We start from the raw sequence: 12,077 nt of genomic DNA, 5'->3' as shown, positions 1-12,077 counted from the left end.
AACTTGTTGACTTCCACCTCGATTTGAGGGATAAGCTCCGGTCGAAAACGTCGTTGTGCTTGTTTAATCGGTCGATATCCGGGTTTAATTGCAAGATGATGGACTGCTACTTTTGGGTCAAGTCCTGGCATCTCCTTGTACGACCACGCAAAGATGTCCCTGTATTCGGTGAGCAAACTCATATATTTATCCACCTCTTCGTTAGAGAGGGACGCACTAATGAAAGTCGGACGTGGTTCCTCTATTGTACCAAGGTTCACCTCTTTTAGCTCGTCTACAGTAGATTGACCACCATCCTCTAAACTTTGTGGGGCATTTTCTGCGTCTTCTTCATGAGTTCCAGTCTCTGATTCCTCAATAATGGTGATGTGATGACATGAAGTTTCACTTCCCCTTGTTCCGACCCTTCTTTTTCAGGATTCGTTAGTATAACATCATGTCTTTTTACCTTTAACGAACCTTGACTTGTATTGAGAGTAACAAAAGTTTTTCTTTTCATGCGAGAAGGAACGTTGCTATGAATTTCTCCATTTTCCTTTGTCTCGCAAGGAAACTTCTTACTACGATAATTATCGACATCTGTATGCTTAATTCGACGCCAAACTTTCACACGAGACATTGGTTCCTTCTTCTTTGTATCTATGTTGGAATCAATGTTGTCGTGTGATCCTTTATCCCCGAGATGATTAAAAATCGGAGCACGGGGTGCTTGTACATTTTTCTTTTTAGACACACCTAGCCTTTCAAAGGCTGATGGTCTTGTAGTTGTCAAGGCATGGCATGTGCTTTCTTCCTTTATGGGAGTCGTAGTTAGCCTTCGAAAGACCGAATGTCTCTCAAGGTTTGGTACTGACTGGAGCCTTTCTCTTTCTGCCTCTGTCATGCTTAGCCTTTCAAATACTACGGGACGTGCAACAGATGGTCTAATTCGATCAAATACTGAGATTCTCTGATTATCACCTTCTTTTACGTCAGTATTGTCATCCTCCTCTATAGTTATATGATTGATGTCAACCACTTTTTCCTTCCCCTTTTTAGTTATACGGATCGGTTCTGGCGACTTGTATCCGAGTCCTTTTCTCGACACGGGTATAGAATGTCCTTCCCGTAGAAGCTTCTTTTGAGTTGAGGAGAGCTCAGGTCGGTCATGAATTTCCAAGCTTTTAAACTCGGTGTGAGCTGTGAAGTCATAACCTGCTTTCGCCATCAATTTGTAAGCCTTGGGGTCGAATCCGTCTTTCGTTCGCCTTTGGGGCAAGTTTGCTTCCACCAGATCTACCTTTACCTCTGCTTCGCTATCTTAGTTAGTGGTGTAGTGAAGCTTTCTTTTATGATTTCGATGTCCCAACTTTCAAACCTTTTGGAGACTCCATGAATGGTGATTCGCCTTTCTTGCGCCTTGACAGAGGGACATAACGCAAAACTGGTGTGTTTGCAGCATTTTCATCCTTCAAGATCATACCCTTTGTGCTGCGAGTGTATGCTTCACCCTTTCCAGAGTTAAAGGTTCTCGCACTTTCATGTGGTTCTGTGGTTGCGAGTGATTTCATTGTGAATTATCTTCTCCTTTTGTAAGAGGGGTTTCTGCAGGCAAAACTTCTAAAATATTATTATTCTTTGAATAAAACTTTGCATCTGCGAAGTGAGACTCAGCTTCTGAGAATGGATTAGAGTCGGCTTCAACCTTCTTTACACCGTCCTGATAAAATTTGAAGCACTGATGCAGTGTTGAAGTTACTACTCCGTTTCCATGAATCCAAGGACGCCCTAGTAACAACTTGTAAGTAGTCCTTGAGTCTATGACATGAAACAATGCACTGGCCTTTAGGTCGCCAATTATGAGTTCTAACCGTATCATGCCTATTGCTCTTTGGCTACCTTGGTTAAAACCTTGAATTACTAGCTTGCTATTTGAGAGCTCGTCCATCAAGATGCCTAATTGCCACATAGTCGACTTTGGCATTATGTTGACAGCTGAGCCATTATCAATGAGGATTCGATCGACTCTCTGTTCTCGAACGTATCCAGAAACATACAAAGGTCTATTATGAAGTTTAGATCCCAACAACAAATCCTCATCTGAGAAGTCTATAGACATACAATAAGAACCACTCTCATATGTCATAGTCGGAGTACTCGAACTTGATGCTCTTGAATTTAGCAATGCATCAATAAGGATGGTTTTGGTCTCTTGAGGAAGTGATAATAGATCCTCTACATTAAACCTTGAAAGGTCTTTTGATACTCCCTCTCCTTCTAGTGATCTTGGAGGGATTATTTCTTCCTCCGTTGTGTTGATAGCATGACACGCAACGACTTCTGGGTCTTCATCCTGATGATCACAAAGGAAGCTTTTTGGAAGGAAGTCTGCCAAGGTCACTAAGCGTTGAGGTCGAGAGAAATTCATGTCTTCATTATGTACGAGCTTAAGCTTATGAGTCTTCTTCTTTTTCTTATTCTTTTGAGTCTTATTTCCTCTTCTATAGTTTTGGTAAGAGCGAGACTCTCTTTGGGTCGGGATCGACTGTCTTTTCTTTCGGTGGGTCACCACTATCCACCCTTCATCGTCTTCTTCAATTGGTCTTTTCTCTCCTTGAGGATCCTCGTATGAGATTTCCTGAAAGAATTGGACAACTATAGGCTCAAAGGTCCCGAACTGGACCAAGCTTTTCCTTTGCTCAAAAATCAATCTCGACGAAGAAGCCTCAGACATTATCGTCACTTCAGCGTGGTTTGTTTGAGCTACTTCCTCCAAATCTAGCTCAATCCTTTTCTCACGAGCCAACCTTAGAATTAGCTCCTTCAGCACGAAGCATTTCTCTACTGGATGACTGATGACCCGATGATACTTGCAGTAATTGGGATCATCTACCTTTCCTGCTTGCTCAGGTCGTTTACATTCTGGCAGCTGGATCAGCTGCTTCTCTAGTAGTTGCTCTAGCATGTCAGCGATATCTGAATCAGGAAATGGGTAAACTTTTTCCTGCCTTTCTTTTAAAGTCAGACGTCGCCTTTCGCTTCCATCATCCTTCTTTTCAACCCTCGCTTCCTTTCCTTTGGAGAATTTCAGCGGGGTTGTGTTTACGACCATAGATTCTTTCGCGTGCTTTTCACTATCTTTTCAGCACCTTTCATCTCTTTCTTATCTTTCTTTACTTCAGGAACAAGAAAATCTTTAGTTCCTCTACTGGCGATGCTCAACTCCATATCATGAGCTCGAGTTGCCAGTTCTTCAAATGTGCGGGGCTTTATTCCCTGCAAAATGTAGAGGAGTCCCCAGTGCATGCCTTGGGTGCACATTTCTACAGCCGACAGTTCGGTGAGCCGATCTTTACAGTCAAGACTTAGAGCTCTCCATCTATTGATGTAGTCGATGACTGGTTCTCCCTTTCTTTGTTTCGTATTTGTAAGCTCCATCATGCTTACAGTACGCCTGGTGCTGTAGAAGCGATTGAGAAACTCCTTTTCTAGTTGTTCCCAACTCTCAATGCTTTCTGGCTCCAGATCAGTATACCATTCAAAAGCATTTCCTTTCAAGCTTCGAACAAATTGTCTGACTAGTTGATCTCCTCTTGATCCTGCATTCTCACATGTTTCGACGAAGTGAGCAACGTGCTGTTTTGGATTGCCCTTTCCGTCAAACTGCTGGAATTTTGGAGGCTGATATCCAAGCGGCATTCTCAAGTTGTCGATTCTTTTGGTGTATGGTTTAGAGTACATGAAAGAAGTCTGAGATGGGCCTCCATATTGTGCTCTGATGGAGCTTGTGATCATATCTTGTAATTGTTGAACCGAGAGAGAAGCCACAGAAGTTGATTGTTGTTGTGGCTGATTTTCTTGTACCACGTTCTTCCCTTTGTCATCAACTTTAACGACAGGAGTTTGACTCGATTCAGCAGTTTCACGAGTCTGCATCTGCTCCTTTAAAGCTGCAATTTCGTGGTCTCGTTCATCAACAACCTTCATCAGGAGATTAATTTTTCTCTCCATCTCCGCCATGGCAGTCTCGACTGCTACATCAGCCATCATGACGGACATCACATCTGGGTGTGCTTCTTTCAGTGACCTGCTAGAGGCAGAATCATAATCATTATATAGAGGATTTTCCTTGATGACAATTCCAGCTTTAGGAGATTCCATCAATTGCTTCAGGATGCTCTGCGCGATGGCGGAACCTTGGTCTTGCCCTTGGATGATCCCCTTGGAACGACTACGGGTGATAGGTCCCGTGTAGGTGTCGCTTGCAGCTGAAGATTTGGATGCAGCTTTCTTTGATGCCATTGATTTGCTTGTAGATCTAGATGATGAGAGAGAGATGAGAGGTAGAGATGGTCCCACTGGGCGTGCCAATTTGTTCGCACGAGATTTCCGGAGAAATTTAATTCGTGGACTTGAACTTGGGTTGATGTTGTATTTTTGTTGATTTGATGCGATGCGGTTCAATCTCTAGAATTTGATCCTCTGATTCTCTCTCAACTGTATGTCTACGCTTGATTTGGAGGAAGCGGAGCACGTGATGTTCTTGAAGTTTGTTGAACGTCTACGCTTGATTTGGAGAAGCGGAGCACGTGATGTTCTTGAAGTTTGTTGAACGTCTACGCTTGATTTGGAGAAGCGGAGCACGTGATGTTCTTCAAGTTGGTTGAATGCTTACGCTTGATTTGAGGAAGCGGAGCACGTGATGTTCTTGAAGTTGGAGTCTTGGAAGAAAGTTTGTATCTTCAAAACAGCTTCAATCTTCGAGGTGGTCAACTTCAGAAGTTAGGGAGTCTTCTAGCTTTTGGAAGAATTCTCTCTGGATCTTCTAGAGTCAAAATTTTCCAACCTACAAATGAGGAGAATTCCTCTATTTATAGAGTTCATGTGGGGCTTTATGGGTTTGAACCTGGTTGGTCCATGGACCAGACCCATGGGCTCAACCATATGGACTTAGGTTATATTTAGTCTTTGGGCTCAATTAAGCTTATTTTTTGGCTTAATTGAACTTAGTCCAAGTAAATAATATTTAATTGAACTAAAATGATTAACTTAATCCAACGATTAATATGAAAACATGTGGCATTCTTAGAATGACCAATTTATTTATTTTAACTCTTTAATTTGGAGCATGTGTCAATTTTAATTAGTCCCCAAATTTAATTATTTGTACTTTTCATCATTAACTTAATAAATGATGTGGCAACTTGTGATTGGTCTCAAAATTTCTTATTCAACATGGGTTTCTTAACTTTATTTATGAAAATGATGTTGAAGATAATTTGAACTTGAAAATTATAAATTACAGCCATAAGACCATATATATTCCACATTTTTAATATTTTTTATTATGATGGAAGAAGTCTTAAAAATGTTAGTAATACAATGAATGTACTAGAATAGAGTATAGTAATTCAACTTTTTGGTATATGGCTTCAAGTGGGAGTAGTTAATGTCTTCAAAGAATGGTTAAAAAAACCCCAACAATAATACTTCTTCTTTTTAACCTTTTCCTCAACATTTATTTAAACATCCATACCAGATCAGCATGACACAGTAGCTAATGTAATCATATATATATGTGTGTGTGTGTATGTATAGAGAAAGAGGGAAAGTTAAGTTTATAATGATAGTATTAAATTTAAGAAATTATTCTTCATCCTTGAAAATATTTATTAAATATAATAAACCTGAGATTCTATTAAACAAAATCAAAAAATTTAAACAAATATTCATTTTCACGTAAACATCATTTTAAAAATAAATTAGTAATTATTGAAGTATATTCACCACCTTGTCCAACCATTATTTATGTTATTTCAAAATTACTTTAAATTTTAAGAAAAGTATTTTAATTATTTTTTAACATGTGAGGTGAGTATGATGTGTAAAAATCGGTGCACTTGGGGATGTGCCTTAGTCTAAATTTTTATCATTTTTCTACTAGATAACCTATTATAAAAATCATTTTAAATCACACGGATTGATCCCAACAATTCAATTTAATGAGTAATAAATTTCAAAATAGGTTTAAATATTTAAAGTTTAAAAAAAAGTAAAGAATTATCCTAAACTTTGTTTCAATTTAGTTTTCGTATTGGTTGATTTTTCACATCTTTAATATTAACTCATGTTAATTAATATTTAAAAATAATTGAACAATTAAAAAATAGGAGAAAATCAAATTAAAAATAAAAACAGAGTAACAGAAATGGGATCTAAAATGTAGGAACCAACAAATAATAATTAGGAAGAATATAAATAATTGGTTTGAGTTGAAATTAAAGTTAGAGAAAGAAATAATTAATAATGAGTTATCCTGGGAGGGAAGGAAGAAAACAAGTACTTCAAATCTCTAAGGATTCCAAACTATCAAGAAGCCGCCACTGGCACCCGTCATAAGATACAAGTACGAGATGGACCCGAAGATTAATGTAAAAACTTCCGTAGACTTCACCTACATCGTCCAACTCCTCACTGGCGACCCCAATCATCCCCCACCTATATACCCTGTAATTGTCAGTCACAACGCCGCCTTCACCTCTCACCCCCTCCCAATGATTTTACTCGCCCCGGCATTACCCTTATACTCTCTTCTTAATCCTCCGTCGCTCCCCCCACCATCCGCTCCCAACTTCAAAGTTCCGCCGTCGCCATTTCGTACGCTGAATACGGAAATTCCGCCGCGTTTCAAACAGTACTCCCCAGTTTTACGCCACCCAATCATTTTCCTCCCAACAATTAATTCCATTTTTCTCTTCTTTGACTATGTTCTTTTGTTATTAATTTCACCATTTCCATATAATAGATAAACCAAGAAAAAATAATTATCTATATCCATATGCTTTTGAAAGTTATATCTATTAAAATCATAACTTTTTTTTTTTTTTTTTTTTTAAGTTTTGTTTGAGAAAGTAATGATAATAGAAATATATTAGGTAATTAAATTTAGATCTCAATTTTAAGCGCTGTATTTTAGGAGAATATACAACAAATATCAATAAAATCTGTAGTAAATCTCATAATAAATCTAAACCAATTGGACTTCAACGACTCTTCCTAAATCTCACACTTAGTGGCCTAAACGGGTAAAGACACCTTGCAATGAAGAACTTGGAGGAGATGAAGCCCGTCTCTTCTTCTTGGTTGCAGGTATCTCCTTTCTTTTCTCTCCCTTTCTTTTAATTCCTGCACACGCCTTCCTTTCTCTCTTTGCTATCTGCAAACCCTAAAGTTTCTTTATGGTTTTTAATTCTCTCTCCTTTCTTTTAATTCCTGCACACCTTTCTTTCTCTCTTTCTTACCTGCAAACCCTAAATTTTATTCACCCTGGTTTGATTTTAATTGAGTAGATCACACAAGTAATGGTTGGAGACGAAGGAGAAAAAGAAAAGACTACAAGATTAAAGAGTGCCTACCGAAGGATCACTTTCCTTGATGTTTAAGGATGAGTACAATATTTTTTTTTTTGCATATTTTTACTTGTTTCTTTTTTTTTTTTTTTTATCACTATAAAAAGTGTTATTATAATCAGGAGTGAAAAATAGTGACATAGAAGAGATGTGGGAGTTAGAGATAGTGAAAAGAGGAAGTGACATGTGAGAAATAAAGGAACTTGCAAAGATGTGGGAGTAAGGAACAGTGACATATGAGAAATAAAGGAATCTACATGCTCATATTTATGCAATGTGTAGTTGGTAAGACATCCTTAACTATGAAGGGTGTGTTTGGAGTGGGATTTAAGGGATTAGGAAAGGTTTAAGTCAAGGATTTGCAAAATGGGAATTAAAGTTAAATAATCTTACAAATTTCCCTACTTCATCTTCTCATAACCTTACAAATTTTTCCTTACTTCATTTTCTCAAATCCTACAAATTTCTCTACTCCATCTTCTCAAACCCTACAAATTTTCCACTTTCATTCTTTACCATCAATACTACACTTTCATCTTATCATAATACTACACACATAACTCTTTCCAAACCATTATAATAACACTACAATCAATAACTCTTCCCCAAATGCATATCATAATACTACAACAATAATATCTTTCCTCCAAACATATTTATCATAACATACTATCATAATCCGTCCCCCAAACACATACTATAATAACACTACCAACCTCAAACACATATAACTCTTGTCATAATCCTTTTTTCGGTAACTCTTTTCTTCCCAAATGCATTCAGTATTCATGGAATTTTCCTCCCTCCCCCAAATATATTCGAAGTATTTGTGGAATCAAATACATTAGTGTCTTGGTATGATCACACCAACATGAGTTACATATCATTAGCTACTTGGTGTATAAATAATGAAGAATCTTAGGAGTCATTTGTTTCACATTTGTGTATCGGTTTGTTTGAAGTAGCAAGATCCCCTGACATCCAAACATTCATGAACATCTCCTAGTGATGGCATCCAATGAGTTTTGGATACCTAAACAAAGGGCATCCATGAGAGTTTTATACCCTCCAGCAACATGGTTTTCCAAATTCCCAACATCCACAATTTACATTTTTGTTCTTTTTGTTATATACATTTAAAATGGAGGTATATGTTTGTTATAGGGCAATTATTATTACTTTTAACATGATATTTACATTTAAATTTAAATTAATATTTTTTTATAAAAAATTTAAATTATAATATATTATTTTGTTGAGAAAAATGAACCATTCTGAAACAATTTACAAAATATAGCTATATACCCGGTGGCCCCAAGTTGTAGTTTAGGTCAACCAGCAAGTAAAATGACCCAATCTTCTAAAATCCCAAAAAAGATTGAATCTTCTAAGATTTGGGAAGGAGGGGATTTTTTTATAAATTAAATTCTAACCCTTATAAAGTTTTGTATAATAATAATTCGAATAAATAAATAAAATAAAAAGAAATTTGCACAACAAAATTCATATAAAGTTATTTAAATTCTTTTTGTGTGTTGACAAAAGTACGAAGACAGATGCATCTAAGTGTTGTTCATACATGTCTAAGTTTTCGTTACTTATGTTATTTCATCATTTTTTTTAATTTTGATAATGTAAAGAGAGAGAATCAAATCTCTAATTTTATATCAATTGAATTATGTTCATTTTAACATGTTCATTTTAACTTCTTTATTTAAACTTTTTTATTTAAGTTATTCTAACGAAAATTTGAACCTACAACCTTTATTATCATAACCACGATAAGAACCAAAACATGTACAGTAAAAAAGCTATTAATTTAGTTTCTAAATTTTAAATATTAAATTCTATTTCATTCATATACAAGTTTTTATTAAAAGGGACAAAAACTCCCATTCTGATCTTGTTTCAAATTTGAAATTTGAACCTCACACAAGGATAGTTGGCTTCAGAAGGGAATTAAATTAACTATAATGAAATAGTTAACTGAGTTAATTTAATTAACTTGAATTCTACATCATAATTGTTTATACTAATAATTTGAAAGTTAATTAACTTAATGACCAATAGCCAATATAAGCATAGTTTAATGATCATAAAATTTGACATGTGTATTTTTTTTTGTCCAAATTTAAATATTCAAATTTTAATACTCAAATAAATTAAAAGATAATTGACAAAGAATATGGATAAATACATATCCAACAACAAACTATTAAACACAAAACTTACAAGTAAAAATATTATTACTTTTATAAAAATACCAAATAAAATCTACTTAGAAAATTGCATTTTTTTTTATCGATTTTTTTTTATATAAATATAGATGCCGATAATAATTAAGTTGTTCACCATGAAAATTAAACTTAGGTGAAATAAAAGTATGAAAATGAAGAAAATAATAATAATATTATTTAGAAAATGTTGAAGGTAAAGGAATGCACAAGTGATGGTATTACAATTATATTATAAAGAATGAGAAAGTTGGAAATTGGAAGAAATTAGACAGATAAGGATGTTGAATTCACCAAAGTCCAGAAAGCGAAAATTGAAGACGCCGCCACAGCCGCCGAGGGCCACCAGAGCCAAGACGATTGAAGTGGAAGAACCCGATGGTTTCGGATATATGGTCGAACAACTCCTCTTCGGCAGCGGATCATCGGGTGGATCCATCACGGACCACCCTTCGTCTTCCTCCAATACCCCGCGGGATGAATATGTGCCTATGGGGATACTCTCACCAACCCCCATTTCTCTCCGCCTGTTTCTCCAAACGATTTCACATCGACGCCGCTGGCACCCTCGACGTCAGAAGGAGAATTGAGTATTCACGATTACGGCGGCTGGGAAGAGGCGGCAACGGGAATGGTAGCTTACCCTTTTCTTGAATCCTCTTTTATTGATCCCAATAACAATAATAATGGAGGATTATCAAGTTCAAATTCAAGTTCAAGTTCAAACTCGAATTTAGAACCATTCGTATATCCTGAATCAATGTTGTATCCTCTTCCTCCCATTTTCAAGACTCCTCTACCCCCTCTTTACTATAGACCCAAATTTTGTAAACCCTAACTAATTCCATCTTTTCTTCAATTACTACTAATTAATTTTCTCTTAATTACTCAATAATTCTTGCACATTCTGTACCAATTCAAACATTCTTGGACTTGGTGTATATATCCAAAAATTGCTCTCATAATAATACCACCATATTAAACCAACTCTCTTATGATCAATTCTCTCTAATTCTATACATTTTCTTGCTTATTAACCCATATTATTTATATGAAACTTAGCTCACGGATTTGACACAATTACTATTTCTTACTAATAATTGGTCATTTGATTAAAATTGTTGATTACCTTTTCCTTTAATTGGTTTGCTATTTGATCTTTTAGTACTAATGGATCTTTTTAAATGCCGCTAAGATAAAAATTTGGCAGATTTTAAATAAAAATAAATAGTTCTTCATGTCTTTATTTTATTAATTAGATGATGTGTTTTTAATTGATTAAAGACGTGCAAAAGATTTATGGGGTAAATATAATGTGTGTAATTATATTATTGTTTATGTAAGTAAAGTAAACACGATTAATATAACAGTTGTCAATAATATTCAAGTGATTTCAAGTAAATAATATAAAAAAGAATCTCATTGTCATTGTCATTTTTTTTTTATTATTGATTTATAATTTGATGCTTATATTTATTTTCGGGGCTTCGATAAGGAGAAAATAATAATTTCTTGAAAAGATAAATTCTTTTAAAAGAAAGAAAAAAAAAACAATTTGTAAAATGAGTGCCAAGCAAAGAGCTAGCAATTAAAAACACAAAGTCAAAAGAGCAGCATTATCTTTTGGCATAAACTATGATTTGTTTTCAAAATTAGTCTTTGATTAATAGTAATAACATTTTAATTTATCCACAAGTGTGAGTATATTATATATATATATAAATTAACAACTGCATTATTAGAAATTTAATTTGATTTTTCTTTGGTTATTTAAGATGAATGAATTACTTCCTAGTTACCAACTAAGTATATATGAGGAAAAAACGACATTATTAAATTGAAAAGAAGTTACATGTTAATTTATTTATGACCCGTCTTTGATGCTTACTTTATTTTAAATTAAATTTATAAATATTTTTTTTATTAAAAAATTTACAAATATGACAATTAAATTTAAAATATTATCATATATAGGAACATTCTACGAAAATTACAAACATAACTAATATAATATCCATATTACAAATTTACGATTACCCTTTATTTTATTTTTTTTTTTTTACCATTGTTTTAAAAAACAAGCTAAATTTTGTTAACAAGAAAAAAACAGTTTTAGAAAATTTGTTTTTGATTTTGAAATTTGGCTATAATAAATAAGATACAAAGAATTGAATGAAAATAGGGAACTTTGATTAATTTTAAAAAGTGAAAATCGAAATGATCCCCGAATAAGGTTTAAAATGATAAATTTTCACAAAATAACTTAATTGTATTTAAAAAGGTAAATTTAAATATTAGATAAATTGAAAATAAGAAAAGTGGTTCAAAATCATTTGGAGGTAAGAAGAGAAAGTTGGAAGAAAGCTTTGGTTGTTTCTAGAAAATGAGAAAAGGGGGTTTTAGGTGAAAAGGTAAAAAGAAAAGAGAGACATAGTATTTCCACAATAATTAGAAT

This window comes from Cucumis sativus, chromosome 6, assembly GCF_000004075.3.
Source record: "Cucumis sativus cultivar 9930 chromosome 6, Cucumber_9930_V3, whole genome shotgun sequence".
Lineage (NCBI taxonomy): Eukaryota > Viridiplantae > Streptophyta > Magnoliopsida > Cucurbitales > Cucurbitaceae > Cucumis > Cucumis sativus.
This window is presented reverse-complemented; position numbering follows the sequence as displayed.